Source organism: Canis lupus, chromosome X (genome assembly GCF_048164855.1).
Source record: "Canis lupus baileyi chromosome X, mCanLup2.hap1, whole genome shotgun sequence".
NCBI classification, from domain to species: Eukaryota; Metazoa; Chordata; class Mammalia; order Carnivora; family Canidae; genus Canis; species Canis lupus.
Window position 1 is genome coordinate 43,565,458 of NC_132876.1, and position 16,560 is coordinate 43,582,017.

General features: G+C 36.8%; 1 long non-coding RNA gene across 2 annotated transcripts; it reads left to right on the forward strand.

The window, feature by feature from the left end:
- The first annotated feature begins 10,294 nt into the window (after positions 1-10,294).
- On the forward strand, positions 10,295-16,448 carry LOC140627800 (uncharacterized). 2 transcript variants are annotated; one of them, XR_012026388.1, is made up of 6 exons: positions 10,295-10,419; positions 11,614-11,787; positions 12,087-12,165; positions 13,873-14,153; positions 15,079-15,142; positions 16,226-16,448. It is a non-coding gene; the product is annotated as an uncharacterized lncRNA (long non-coding RNA). The 2 variants fall into 2 exon arrangements; XR_012026387.1 differs by lacking the exon at positions 13,873-14,153.
- Positions 16,449-16,560: the final 112 nt, after the last annotated feature.

Below are 16,560 nucleotides of genomic sequence, written 5' to 3' on the forward strand. Positions count from 1 at the left end.
AGTAGATGCTGGACTGAAGAGTAGTTTTGAATCTGAGAGAGTTATAGGGAACTTAAGAGCAGAATGTCTAGGCTTTGTACTCCAGACCTCACCTGAAAAAGATGATATTTGATCCCTGAGTCTACAGTATCCTTATAGCCAGCCAATTTCTTCCCACAGCTAGCTTGATTGGGCCTTGGTTCCTTGATTCTAATCAAATGATCCTTACAGTGACAACATGCTCCACATTGTAAGTGTTGAGGGTTCTTCTACTGATACACTTAAGGAGTTCATTTACCCCTTAGAAACCCTTTCTCCAAAGGCACTCATACTCTGGCAAATAACAAGCTAGTATACAGGATTTGAAATTCCATCCACCCAGCATGGGCCTCACCATTTCCTGTGGTCTCTCTCCCCAACACATTCATTAAAATCAAACCTAAGTAAAGGTACAAGTTTAATATGAAAAAATAAATAAATAAAATGTCATCCACTTAGATTACCAGCTTCAGAAATGGATTCTTCAAACTTATTTCATTTTTTCCTGAATCCACAGCCACAGCTGCATCATTGCTCACCTCATCCTCCTTGGCCTCCCACATCAAACACTCAGAAATCTTCTCTGCAATTTCCAAGTCCAATGAGATGGAGTCCTGCATAAATATGTTTTTTAACCAAATAAAGAATTGACTACAAATTTCAATAATGCAGCACCTATAGGTACTCAACTCAGTGAGTTTGGGCATCAGTGACATACAGCAAAGCAAACACAACTAAAATTAATTAACACATCCTGTCTATTGGTTCATGTGTTTTTAAATGGAAAACTGAAGGAGAAATCAGAATGAAAGACTTACAAAACAATCAAGCAGTCCATGTTGGTATGATAGGAATGAGACAAGTGCTAGAAATGTCACAGCTGGCATCTGGATATCACAGGTCATGTCAGTTTGGTATAAAAGCTAATATACCATTAGGTTTTGAGATGATTTGGTGAGGACCTGTGTCTCCCAATTGATCAACAGGATCTAGCTACACTATATGGCCAGGGAGGGTTTCCCTTTCTTTATCAGGAGCTCTTTGTGTGCCTCCCAAGGCTATATATTTTGTTGGAAACTATACTTTCTTAAAATAAAAAGAACCATTCTATTCTAGAGAATCCCATATAGACTTCTGGAACTGAGACCCAAATAAATTTACTACCATGCCTGCCATGTTTGTGATACTCCCTGAATATATAATTATCCAATGGAATAGATTTCTGTCATACAAAGCAGAGATTATTGTATCATTAAATCTCGTACTCTTCAGTATGGGAACCCTTTGAGCACACCAAGAGAACAATGAATTTAGTCATAATAAAGTAGAATGAAAATACCTTATTTTAACAGATTTAGTCAAGAAGAAATTGGCACATTCACACTTGGGTAATTTTAGAGAAAAATGTAAGACTGTAACAGGATTATTTTAAATAGAGAAGACCTTCAAAGTATGGAAGATAATATGCATGCTAGTTAAAGATGTAGGATACCTGGAATTAGAAAACTTGAGTGGAATCCTTTCCTCCAACTCTTCCCATCTATGCGACCTTAAGTGTAACTTAACCTAAATCTCAATGCTCTCATCTGTAAAATGTATGTTTTTCCTCTTGGATACTCTAATGGCATCTTGTACTGCCTTCATTTTCATATTAATCATGCAATGTTGTAACTGCTTGGCAACTATTCTGTATTCCTCACTTTTTCACAGTGGCATCCCCTGTCTATAATCTAGAAATTATGTTCACACATCTACAGGTGTAAAATACTGAGACTTTAGGAGTGTTTACTCCTAGAAGTGTAATTGCTGAGCTTTAGGGAATGCTTATCAGGTATTTCTTAATGGCTCTCCAAAGTGGTTAAATCAATTTACATTCCCACATGGAGTGTGTGAGTTCCTACTTCCACTGGCCACCACACTTGATGTTATCACTCATTTTTTACTTTTTTTTTTAGTGTTTATTTTTTTTTATTTATGATAGTAACACACACAGAGAGAGAGAGAGAGGCAGAGACACAGGCAGAAGGAGAAGCAGGCTCCATGCACCGGGAGCCCGACGTGGGATTAGATCCTGGGTCTCCAGGATCGCCCCGGGCCAAAGGCAGGCGCCAAACCGCTGCGCCACCCAGGGATCCCTCACTCATTTTTTTCAATGATGGCTATAAAATGAATGATCATTTTAATATGAATTTACCCAATTAGGAGCAAGGTTGAGTACTTTTTACATGCTTCTTGTCCAGTTGGGCATCTTCTATGAAGTACCAAATTTCAACATTGGTGCAATTGCCTATTGGGCTGTTTGTCCTGTTAATTTGTTGTCCCTCTTTGTATATTCTTTGTAAAAATCTAATCTATTTTTTAAAAATTATTCAGTCTGTGTTTTGTCTTTTCACTTTTTATAGTGTCTCTTCAATCTTTTGCATCAATTGATACTTATAAATCAGTATTCTGTTTATTTGAACATTGCCTCACAAGCATTTGCAACAAATAAATCATAAAGGTTTAAATGTAGGTTTCAAGGAATCAATTGAAGTTTAGCAGCACTAGGAGAATTCTTAGCTTTTTCTTCTCGAGTGTTGTGAGACTGAGAATAACCTCAAAGCAAAAATGCAATCTTCTTGAGAAGCTTCTTTGGCCTCCAAAATTTAGCTAGCAAATGCTTTCCTAAAAAAACCAAGAGGGATGCCTGGGTGGCTCAGCAGTTGAGGGCCTCCCTTCAGCCCAGGGCATGATCCTGGAGTCCCGATATCGAGTCCCACATCGGGCTTCCTGCATGGAGCCTGCTTCTGTCTCTGCCTATGTCTGCCTCTTACTGTGTCTCTCATGAATAAATAAATAAAATCTTTAAAAAAATTTAAAAGATGACACCAAATGCTGGTAAGGATATAGAAGAAAAAGAACTCTTAATTATACCTGGTGGAAATACTATATGGTACAGCCAATGTGGAAGATATTTTGGCAGTTTCTTATAAAACTAAACATATTCTTACCATGTGATAAAGCAGTCATGCTCCTTGATATTTACCCAAATGAACTGAAAACTTATAACCACATAAAAACCTGCACCCAGATGTTTATGGCAGCTTTATTTATAATTGCCAAAACTTGAGAGCTAGCAAGATGTCTTTCAGTAGGTGAATGGATGAACAAACTGTGGCACATCTAGATGATGATGGAATATTACTCAGCACTAAAAAAGAAAAGCTTTCTAGCCATGAGAAGACATGGAGGAAATGTGAATGCACATTGCTAAATGAAGGAAGTCAATCTGAAAAGTCTGCCTAATGAATTATTCCAACTATATACCATTCTGAAAAAGGCAGATCAAGGAAAATAGTAAAAAGTTCAGTGGTTGCCAGAAGTTGTGGGAAGGAAGTGTTGAAGAGGTGGAGCACAAAGGATTTTTAAGGCAGTGACAATACTCTGAATGAGAATATAATAATGGATACATTACAGATTTGTCAAACTTCATAGGATGTACAACACCAAGAATGAACCACAATGTAAAATATGGACCTCAGGTTATGATGTATCAGTACAGGTTATAATAATGCCCCCATCAGGGTAATATATTTGTTATATTTAGAGAACCTATAATGACAAAGGCAGAGGCTATGCATTCATGGATGCAGGCAGAATATGGGAAATCGCTGTGCCTTCTTCTTACTTTTGCTGTGAACATAAAACTGCTCTAAAGAAATGAAGTTTTTTGGGGTGCCTGCCTGGCTCAGATGGTTAAGTGTCCAAATCCTGATTTTGGCTCTGGTCATAATCTCAGGGTCATGACATCAAGCCCTGCATCAGGCTCTGTACTCAGTGGGGAGTCTGCCTAAGATTCTCTCTGTCTCCTAAAATAAGTAAATAAATCTTAAAAAAAGAAATGAAGTCTTTTAAAAATAATACATAATAAAAAGATGCCTTCCATTTCACTTTTAAAGTTTAAATTCATGGTGTTAACATAGTAGAGTATTGGTTTCAGGAGTAAAATTTAGTCATTCATCACTTATATATAACACCCAGTGCTCATCCCAACAAGTTTCCTGTGTGATGCCCATCACTCACTTAGTGAATCCACCCACCCTCCTTCCATCCGACAACCCTCCATTTGTTCTTATAGTTACATGCAAAAGAATGAAACTGGACCACTTTCTTACACCATACACAAAAAATTAATCCAAAATGGATACACAAAATGCTCCTAAATGTGAGACAGAAAACCATCAAAATCCTAGAGGGGAATATAAGCAGCAACCTCTTTGACCTTGCCTGGAGCAACTTTTTACTAGATATATCTCTGGGGGCAAGGGAAACAAAAGCAAAAATGAACTTTTTTTCAAAATGAACCTCATCAAGATAAGAAGCTTCTGCACAGCCAAGGAAACAATCAACAAAAACAAAGACAACTGACAGAATGAGAGAAGATATTTGCAAATGGCATATCAGATAAAGGGCTAGTATCCAGAATGTATAAAGAACTCATCCAAATCAACATCCAAAAAATAAATGTTCCAGTTAAGAAATGGGCAGAAGACAGGAACAGATATTTCTCCAAAGAAGACCTACAAATGGCTAATGGACACATGAAAAAATGCTCAATGTTACTCATCATCAGGGAAATACAAATCAAAACCACAATGAGATACCACCTCATACCTGTCAGAATGGCTAAAGTTGACAGCTCAGGAAACAAAAGATGTTGGTGAGGATGCAGAGAAAGGGGAACCTTTCTGCACTGTTGGTGGGAATGCAAACTGGTATGCCCACTCTGGAAAACAGTTTGGAGGTTCCTCCAATAGTTAAAAATAGAACTACCCTACAACCAAGAAATTGCACTACTAGGAATTTATCCAAAGGATACAAAAGGATACAAAAGTGCTGATTAGAAGGGGCACATGCACCCTGATGTTTATAGCAGCATTATCAATAAAAGTCAAATTATGGAGTCCAACTGTCCATCGGTTGATGGATGGATGAAGAAGATGTGATATATATATAGCATATATATATAGCATATATATATATATAGCATATATAGCATTTCTTTTATGAGTTAGGTTGAAAACATTTAAAAATGTTTAAGTGGCATTTTAACATCTCTTTTTATGAAAGTCTTTTGAAACAATTTTTATGGCAGTTTTGGTCTTTTAATCCTCTGTTAAACATTTTTTTTCATGTTTTTGGAATATTGCCCTTTTACTATGATATAAATTTTGTAAATCATTTCTCCCTGATTCTCTTTTTAAAAGTTGTACTATCAAAAAATAAAAAAATAAAAGTTGTATTATCTTTTGTTTTTATGGAAGCAGGACATTTGCATCATAGCAAAATGAGAAAACATAAAAGGGCAAAAATAAGAAAATTAAATTACATATTCTCTCCAACCAGAGTTTATCATAGTTAACAGAAGTAGATTAATTTGTGTTGATTATCTCAAATTCATTGTGTAAATCTTTCCGTGTCATGATATAATGGTTTTCAATACATTGCTGGATTGATCTCATTCATATTCTTATTGGCAAATTTGTTATATTGCCATGGTTCTTTCTTTTCAGTTGCAGGATTGAATTTATTATTGTATTTGGTTTTATAGTATTGAGAAAATACTGGATTCACACAGATAAATATTTATAAAATTGTGGTGATGTAAAAAGATATGTGCAGTTTACTTCACATTTTTGCCATTGACAGGGTCTATATTCCCTGTCCTTGAATCTATGCTTAGTAAATCACTCATTTAAAACAGCTTACCCTGGGTGTACTTAGGTTGCTCAGTCAGTAGAACATGTAACTCTTGATCTCAGGGTTGTGGGTTTGAGCCCCATATTGAGTATAGAGATTACTTAAAAATGTAATCTTTAAACAAATAAACAGCTTACCCCAAAATAGCCCTATACTCTTCATTTAAGCTGATAGGAAAAGAAGATTCATTCAAAGGGCTTTCTAAAAATGAGCTAACCTCGCAGCAGAATTTAACAAAAATCTTTTGGCATATGACATTATAAGTGTCTCCATGACTTTTACCAACCTTTTAAAATAAACTTTTTAAAAAGTTGAGTCAAATAAACTGATGCCCCTTCACTATAGCTGTAATGGTCAGCTCAGGCTGCCATAACAAAAAAAAAAAAACTGTAGACTATGAGGCTTAAACAACAGAAATTTCTTTTATCACAGTTCTGGAGGCTTAGAAGTCCAAGATCAAGGTCTTGTCAGGGTTGGTTTCTGGTGAGAACTCCCTTCCTAAACTTGTAGATGGCCGTGTTCTCACTGTGTCTTCAAATGGCCTTTCCTCTGTGTGCAGAGAGCAAGAGAGAGAGAGCAAACAAAGAGAGAATGATCTTTGACATCTTTTCCTCTTCTTATATGAACACCAGTTTTTGGAACTAAGGCCTAACCTTTATTACTTCATTCAACCTTTATTAGACTTTTACAGGCCCTATCTCCAAATGCAGTCACATTGGGGGTAGGACTTCAACATATGGATTTTATTGACATCATTCAGTTTGAAACAATGCCCTAACATTCCCTGAAACATGTTGGAGAAGAAAAACTATTATAATTCCTTCAGCCTGCTTCTTTTACCTATGAAGAAGTAGGTCCAGAAAAATACTATGGTATTCATGAGTTAACATGGCTGGACTGTAATTCAGGTCTCCCAACTATCTAGGCTTCGTCTGTTACAACAAATGAGATGCTTTTCTTCCCTTTGTTCTTATCCATTTTTGTCTAAAAGCTTCCTCTCATTTCCCATAGGGCTCCTTGCCTAAGGGCCATTTTTAACTGAACTGTTTGAAAACATCTATTTTTCCCAAGAAGCTGGCGGACAACCAAGATCCAAATCCTAGCTTAGCCTGGACTCAACTGAACCCTGGCACTCTCCACTCCACAGCACACAGCTAGCTCTGGCAAGTTATTGTCTCCTGGGCCTCCTCCACCCTGGTAAAGTTAGGCTGACTATGCTTTACCAGACAAATGTCTGGGCTGGTCCAGCAAAGCCAAAAGACCCTACAGTTCCAGATTTCACAGAGAACTGGCTCCAATTCTGTGTCCGGGGTTACTTGCCCCCTTCCTTAGTGGGACTCTATACCTTATTCTTTCATTATAGTGAATAGCATAAATACATTTCAAAAAGTATCAGCCTTGCCCTCAGCCAGAATCTCTTTCCATTGCTGGCATGGTGAAGGTGGTATTAGTGGAATTGGCATTATCCTGGCACAGTCACTTGCAAGAAGGCTGTGGTCTCTGAGGCCCTGACTTCACTTATGGCATTCCAGGAAATCCAACTCTAGTGAGGGTTCTGCCTGTATAATTCTTATTAGATTTTTTGAGATATAATTAATAAACCATCACCACAATTTTATTTTTAAAAATTTATTTATTTATTTATTTATTTATTTATTTATTTATTTATTTATTCATGAGAGACATGGAGAGAGGCAGAGACATAGGCAGAGGGAGAAGTAGGCTCCCTGTGGAGAGCCCGATGTGGGATTCGATCCCAGGACCCCCGGATCACAACCCGAGCTGAAGGTAGACACTCAACCACTGAGCCACCCAATCACAACAATTTTAGGACATTTTCTTTATCCCCTAAAGAAACCCCATACCAATTAGCATTCCCTTCCTCATTCCCTTCTCTACATCCCCATCTCTAACCAACTACTAATTTGTTTTCTGTCTCCATAGATTATCTATTCTGGACATCTCATATAGATGGAATCATATAATTTGTGGTCTTGTGCTTTTGCCTTCTTTCACTTAGCATGTTATTTTCAAGGTTTGTTATTGCATATATCAGAAATTCATCCCTTTTTAATAGCTGAAAAATATGACACCATATGAATATAACATATTTTGATTATTCATTCATTAATAGATGCATATTTGGAGTGTTTCCATTTTGCCTATTATGAATACTGCTGCTATGAACATTTATGTGCAAGTTTTTGTATGGACAAATATTTGTATTTCTCTTGAGTGTGTATACCTAGAATTGGAATTGCTGGGTCATATGGCAAATCTATATTTAACCTTTTGAGAAACTGCAAAACCATTTTTACACAGCAGCTACACCCTTTTACATTCTGACCAGCTGTATATGAGCATTCCAATTTCTCCATATCTTTACCAACATTTGTTATTGTCTTTGTCATTATATCCATCCTGGTGGGTATAAAGTAGTATCTCATTGTGATTTTGATTTGCATGCCCTCAGTAATAATTAGAGATGAAAAATAATCATAAAATATGAGCATCTTTTCATGCATTTGTATATCTCTGCAGAAATGTATATTCATTTCCTTTGGTCATTTTAAAATTGGGTTATTTATCATGTTTCTGTTGAGTTGCATATTCATATATTCTGGATATAAAGTCTGCAAAAATTTTTCCTATTCTGTGTGTTGTCTCTTCATTTTCTGCATAGCGTCCTTTGCCTTGGGAATTAAAATTTTACATCTTAATTTATAAAAATCTTGTTTGGACTAATACCAATATAATTTTAATAGTTTACAAAATCTTTGCTTCTGTATAACTCCATTCTCTCTCCCTCTTCTTTGTACTATCATTATCATATAAATTATACCTTTATATATTGTATTCTCATCAATGTAGATTTATAATTGTAGTTTATGCAGATATCTTTAAATTAAACAGGAGAAATGGTTACAAGAAAAATTTATACTATCTTTTATATTTACCTATGTAGTTACCATTAACTATGCTTTTTATCTCCTCATGTTGCTTCAAGTTACTGTCTATGGCCTTCAGCCTGAAGTAATTATTCATTTCATTTCAGCTTCTAGTATTTTTGGTTGGGCAGATCTGCTAGCACATAATTCTCAATTTTGTTTATCTTGCAATGTCTTAATTTTTTCATTTTTGAAGGATAGGTTTGCTGGATATAGAATTCTTCACTGCCTATCTTTTTTTATTATTGTTTTGAATATGTCATCCCACTGCCTTTTGCCTCCAAGATTTTTGATGTGAAATCAGCAGTAAATCTTATTGAAGTTCCCTTGCATGTGTGAGTCACTTTTTTCTTGCCTGCTTTCAAGATGCTCCCTTTGACTTTAGCATTTGACAGTTTGGTTATGATGTATCTTTTTGAGTTCATCATACTTGGGAGTTTGTTGAGCATTTTGGATGTATAAATTAAGATATTGTTGTTTTTTTTTTAAATCACATTCAGAAATTTTTTGACATTTTCTTATATATATATATATATTATGCCCCTTTTCTCTTCTCCTTCTGGAATTCCACTATTTATGTATTGGTATGCTTAATGGTTTCCCACATTTCTCTGAGGCTCTGTTTACTCTTATTTATTGTTTTTTCTTGCTGATTCTCACATAGGATAATTGTAACTGATCTATTTTAAGTTGACTGATTCTTCTGCATGCTCAAATCTACTTTGAGCCTTCTGAATTTTTTATTTCACTTCTTATAATTTTCAACTCTATTCGACACTTCTTTTATAATTTCTATCTCTTTATTGATATTCCCTAGTTGATGAAAAATCATTCTCATATATTAGTTAAGACATAGTTCAGTTACTTGAATACATTTAAAATAGTTTAAAGTCTTCATCTATTAAATCCAATGTCCAGGCCTCCTTCCAGAACAGCTCCTGATTACTGCTTTTTACTCTATGTATAGACTGTACTCTTTTTTTGTATTCCTCATATTTTTGTTGAATGGTAGGCGTTTAAAATAATATAGTGTGACAGCTTTTGAAAGTGGATCCTTCCATCCACAGTATTTGTTGTTTTGTTTGTTTGTTTAGTTACTTTTCTGAACAAAATCTGTGAGGTCTGTATTCTTTGTTATGCATGGCACTAAAGTCTCTGCTTAATTATTAATGGTCAGGTACTGATTAGAGAATGATTTCTTAAATGATTGGGACAAATAAGCTTCCCAATCTTTGCTATGGGGCTCTTTGTGCATGTTGGGGCACACTTTTGATAGTCAGGACAACGATGTCTTAGGCTTCACTTCCTACTTATACAAAGCCTCAAGGTCAGCCAGAGGTGAGAACTTATAGCCTTCTCAGGTCCCTTCCCTGGTCTTGCACACAGTCCTAAACATGTGCATGGCTTTTTAATTCCCAGGAATGTGTTGATACTCTTCAAAGCTCCCTTGTACATCTCATTCTCCATCTCTTTCTTTTAAGTTTTTGGACAGTTTGTTGTTTGCCCCAACTATTGTCACTGCCTCAGGCAACTGCTATGTTGAACAATTGCCACTGATTGTTTTTGACAGGGGAAAAGGCTTTTCACATTGAGTGAGCTCAGACTCAACTCAAATAAAGGGAAGCCTTGTGAGTGTGTACAGGTAATAGGGAATTTTCCATCTGGCATCTGGGATAGGAGAAAGAAGTGAGAACAACAGTGGAGAGGAGTCAAGGTGAGGCTACTATGACCCTTTCTTTCCATCTATACTGACACCTTTCATCATAGCATAGTCTTGATACCTTAAGAAGGAAGATCAGACACCTTCTTAATGAATGGGAAGTATATATGCTGGTTAAGAGTATGAAATATATGGAATTAGAAAACTTGAATGTGATTCTCTCCTTCAACTTTTTCCGGCTGTGTGTGTGTGACATTGAGCACAACTTAGTTAACCTAACTCTCTATTTTCTTATTTATAAAATGGGAATAACATTAATTATTTAAAGTGAGTTGTTGGGGGTTAGATAAGTTGGGACTTGTAATATGCCCAGCATTACCATTGGTCCTGTTAATGTGCTATTTTCACCTCTAAATTGAATTAAACAGAATACAATGAACTCACCAAAAAGTATTTTTGAAATCTTTAACTTTTAAGAACTTGTCTTTGATTACTTTGAAGAGCAGAGATTGAAAGAAAAATAATTCTGTTTAGCTGATGTCAGAACAAATAGGACTAATGAGTCCTCCCTTTGTAAGGGCTCATCTGGCTAGCTGTGGTAAAAGGTATGGACTTACACACATAAGCCATATCTTGGAAGAATCAGACTAATGTTCAATTGGTTGAATATGGATTCTTTGCACTATTATTTCTCTTATAAATTGCTATATAACAAACAACCCCAAAATAGCAACAAAATAACCATTTATTTGCTCACTATGTTAAAGCTCAGAAGTTCAGGCAGGGCTCAGGAAACTGTCTTTGTTACCCATGGTATCAGCTGAGGCAGCTCAACTGAGGCTGGAGGTCCCAAGATGGCTCCATTCACATGTCTGGGATCTTGGTTCTGATTATTAGGTGACATGTCTTTCTTCTCCTCCATTGCCAGTAGGGTAACTCTCCAAAGGGCAAAAACAGAAGCTGCTGAGGCCTCTTCAGGCCTAATCTCAGATATTAAACAACATCTCTTCTGCAACATTCTATTTGTCAAAGCCAGTCACTGGGCCAGCCTAGATTAAAGGGCAATGAAAATAGACTTTTTCTTGATGGGAGGAGTAGCAGCATCACACGGCAAATAGGCTTGCAGGATTGGAGGGATTGTCATAGTCATCTCTGAAAACAATGTGCCATAGGTAGATTGTGAGCTTTTGGGCTCAGAACCTGATTATCCTTGTTAGAGTGGTATGTAACTATATTTCCATTTGCTAGTCCCAAGTGATGAGGAAGCAGAACATTATCAAGTATGTTCCGGGCAGGAATGTGTGGGAAAGATGAAAGAACCAACAAAAGAAACTGAGAAGATGCCTCCCAGGAGAGAGGAAGAAAACCACAGGAGCTTGGGAGCCTGGAAGCTAAGTGAATACATGTTTTGAGGGGGAGGAAGTAAGCAACTATAAAACAAATGGTGCTAATAAATTGAGTAAAATTTTTTTTTCTGGGAAGAACTATAAGAAATTGATAAAAAGTAGTTATTTTCAAGAAGAGGTTCTGGTGGAGGGGAAAGAGAAGGCTGCCACTTATCATAATTTACCTTCTTCTGTCCGAACTTTCTAGCCTTGCATATAAATTATTCTGTTTTCCAATATGAATGATCTGGGAGGTGAGATTACAGACAATGTTTTGGTATTTTTTTTATTGGAGTTCGATTTGCCAGACATTTTTTCCAAAATCTGTTTTAAAAGGGCCTCTTACCACCAACAACTTTCATCACATTCCAACTGAAATTGCACAAGAAGAAAATGCAAATGGAAGATTGCTCAGGTAACTTATTGTTCCTCAAGTTCTTTTCCACTTTTTCTCTTGGGTGTCATATATAATCTAGAATAAGGCATAAAGTGAAATTATCCATATATGAATTTAGGGGAAAGGCCAGTTTAGCTGCTCAAATGTGGAGTTCTCAAGGCTACAATTTTCCTTAGGCTGAATTTATTTTCCAGAGAATGTGACTTTGCACCTCTTCACAGCATCTCACTCAAGTGGAATATGGTTTGAGCCTTCAGAGTGTCAAATCTAGTTTCATTAGCATTAGGTCCCAGTTTTCAGGGTGCTATTCTATGAGGGAGCTCTGTGGAAATTGGGAATTACTGCAGATATGACTCTTAACCCCTTCTGCACCATTGGCACTCTGCTGCTTCTCCCCTTCTACCCATGTTCATGAGTAGAAGGCCCTGAGGCAGGACCTACTCCTGCATGTGAGACCCTCACCAGCCTGTAATTTTGTCTTCTATCATAGCTCCTGATCTTCAAATGTCCTGTTCCTTGTCCTTTACCTCACACTCATCACACCTCACTCCCAAAGGTAGACCCACCTGCCATGCTGAGAATCTTCACATAGCTTTCATATCAATACCTTACCACCTCCCTCACAGCCCTACTCACAAAGATGCAGGCTAGTCCAGCTTGGGACCTGGCAGGGCCTGCAGCTTCCACTCACCCTTCTACTCATGTCAGCCAAGGTGACCAACACTAATCAAGATACACATATGTACACATATATACACATTGACATATACAAATACACAGCATACATGCAAATACTAACACACATGTATATACACACATGCCATGCATGTACATACAGACATAACAAATATGAAAACATATAGAGATGCATGCCCTTTATTTGGGGGCAATCCTTAGGCCCAGTACACATACATTCCTACAAACATACATAGATACACATAGACACACAGATAAACATATACATACACATGCGGAGGAGCTGTTCTCAGGCCCAGTGAGAGCACCAGCCAGCCACAGAGACTGTGTATGAGTCTGTTGCTATTTAAACATGATGAGGATTCCAAATTGCTCTCCGTCACATCAGAAAGGTCAAATGGTCATTTTAAAGGATATCTGGCCCATTTTGTCAGCTCCCATATAGTCCCACCACCCTCAGTTGCATGAACCTTTTCACATATGAGAGAATAATCTTCCCTGTTTCCATTTCTGGAAAAGCTATTTGTCCTAGGTATCTTGCCAAGTGCTTTACATACATCACCTCATTTTATTCTCACAGTAACCCAATGATAGGAGCCATAAACACCATGCTATTTGGTCTCCCTCCTTAACACAACACAGGTGGCCTTCCCACCTTTTGCTTTCCAAAATTCTTTCATATGTACTCCTTTTCATCTAAGTTAGTTTGATCTAAGGTTGATCTAAGGTTTGATCAACCTCCTTAGTTGATCTAAGTCTTGCAATAACACTGTGAAGTAAGAAGGGTTGGCATTGTCATTCCCATTTTGTAGTTGAGACTCACAAAGGTTAAGGAACTTTAAGACTGTAAAAACTCATAAAAATAAGCCAGATCTTAACCCTCTGTCCACATGCTCTGGTTCCAGTAATTTTGCATACCTACTCTTTTGTTCATATATCATACATTGATGCTCCCTATCCATTTCAAGAGATTATACCAGGCACTATGAAAACAAACACTGAATGAGACACATCTTGACTTTGAAATAGCTGGAATTCTAGAGAGGAAGAAAGACCAGTAGAGAGATACATCATAATATCACATGCCGGATCCTGGACTTGAGACTTGGACAACCTGGGTGGAATAACTGGTTCTGCTGAAGGAGCCAGCATTAAAAGGAGGCCACATGTGACAGACAACTCAAAGGCCATGCTTTGTCCATGCTGCTGGAACATCTACCTGCTTTGTGTGTGCAGCAAATGGTAGTGAGGCCGGCTACCCTCTGAAAAATTGAAGTCAGTCACATTCATCTAAATTTTCCTTCTGCAAGGTATGAAAGACAGTCATAATTAACCAAAGTACATTTTCTGAGCAATGCAATATCAGATCATCAATGATATAGGGACCAATAGGATTGCTATTTGTCACAAATAGCTAAATTATTATAGGCGAGAAACTACATAATCAAATGTGCCCCTTAAAACTGTTTATTAAGTTTCCTAGCTATTTTAGAAAGTGAATTACAGGTGAGAATATTCTAGCCTAAATAAGATCAAATATTACCTTTTGCATGGGCATCTTATGGTATTTTGTTTTACTTTTGACTATTGGATGCTTTTTAGTGTTTCTCTCTCTCTCTCTCTCTCTCTCTCTCTCTCTCTCTCAGAAAATTTTAAACATACCCAAGAATAGAGAGAATAATATAATCCATACCCATCATCTAGTTTCAACAATTATAAACACTTTATGAATCCTGTTTCATCTATTTTTCACAGAACCAGATTTTTTTTCTGGAGCATTTTAAAGCAACTACAGTCTTATTTTTGAGAAAGGTTTGGAGGGGTGTGAAATTAGAATGAGAAAATATATATCCTTCCAAACCTCCTAGGTCTTTAGCCCTAATTAAATTGCCAGCATGATTTTTTAGAAACTAATCCAGCTTTAGTAGAATCTCTTATATGGCATTTGCTCAGCTAACAATGCACAGCTCAACTGGACAAGGTGTCTTTTGGCCCTTTTCCCTTTAAAAGTGTTCTGCCAGAAAAAACAAAATGGAAAAGTTTTTTGACTGAACACTTCAGATAAGAACAAAGCACAACTAAGACACAGATACATAGGAGTTTTGGCTGAATATAAAAGATACCACTGTTGTTGCTGTTTGGGAATTTCAGTACCTTTGTGTTTTAAGGTAACATATATGTCCTTTCTGTCATTGGAACTATGATTTCATTTATTTCCTTGTCTCCTATTTTCAGGAGAGCCACTTCTTACTGGGAAGAGATCCTGCAATTCACTGTGATGATTACAAGGTGAAAAGTTGTAAGTATCCTAATGGAGTATAATTGTTAGTCTATGCAATCATCAGCATTACAAATGAACAATGATTTAAAATTCAAATAGTTTTTATTCCTGAAGATACAAACTTCAATGTACTTAAAACAGTAAAACAATAGAAACAATTGTTGATGGGCATTAAAGAGGGCACATAATGTGATGAGCACTGGGTGCTATATGCAACTGATAAACTATCGAACACTACATCTGGAACTAATGATGTACTATATGTTGGCTAATTGAGTTCAAATTTTAAAAAAAGAAACAACTGTTGAATAAAGGGAATAGTGAATTAGAGTGCAACAAATAAATGGAATCATAAACGCACAGTTTATGATTGTGCGAAATTGTGGGAAATTGTTTATCGCATTACATGATAAAAGTAGTGTATAAAAGTATATGCCCAGGATGAGCTCACCTATGTAAAAAGTACATGGAAACAAAATTGGAAGGAAATATGCCAGAAGGTTAGCAGTGGTTGCCTCTGAGTGGTAGGGTTATGAATGAATTTTCTTGTTTCTTTTTGGGCTTTACTGTCTTTTTCAAATTTTCTACAGTGAGCATGTAATCACTTGTATAATCAGAAAAACATTTTTTTCTAAATAAAAGGGACAAGCAAGTCTCAAAAACTCAGTGCCTAGAAGCAGATCAGCAATCTGTTTTGAATGTTTCCAAGGCAGTGAAACAGGCAAAAGTAAGAAGGATGATTTCAGAGTCCCCAGGGGAGACTTGTGTAGTTAGTTCCTAGGAAACCAGAAGTTTTAGCCACTCAAAACACATGTAAGTGTTTTCGGTGTGAATCAAAACCTTCCATTAGACATAATTGCAACAGCAGCTGTTACACAACCTGTATAAACTATTTTTGGTGTGAATCAAAATTTTAACATAGAAACTATTAACTATTTCATGGTCACATAGGTATAAACCTCATCCACCACTGGCCAGGTTTAGCTACCCTAACAGAGGGGAAATTCCTGATCTTTGGTGGAGCTTGCAGGGAAGCTTAGCCAAGAACTAAGACACTCTTCTGAATGTGTCTTTTTCTTCTTTATCTTATTCTCTTAAAAGGACAAAAGGCAATTTGAAGATCGCTTTAACAATTTACTGGATTTTGGGCAGCCCGGTGGCTCAGAGGTTTAGCGCTGCCTTCAGCCCGGGGCCTGATCCTGGAGACCCGGGATGGAGTCCCATGTCGGGCTCCCTGCATGGAGCCTGCTTCTCCCTCTGCCTGTGTCTCTGCCTCTCTCTCTGTGTCTCTCATGAATAAATAAATAAATAAATCTTTAAAAAATATTTACTGGATTTCTTAAAATGTCATGAGTAATTCATTACCATTGTAATAAGAATAACATAAGCATATAAAGACATAATCTCTTCATTTTTTCTGGTTCCATCCACTTGGA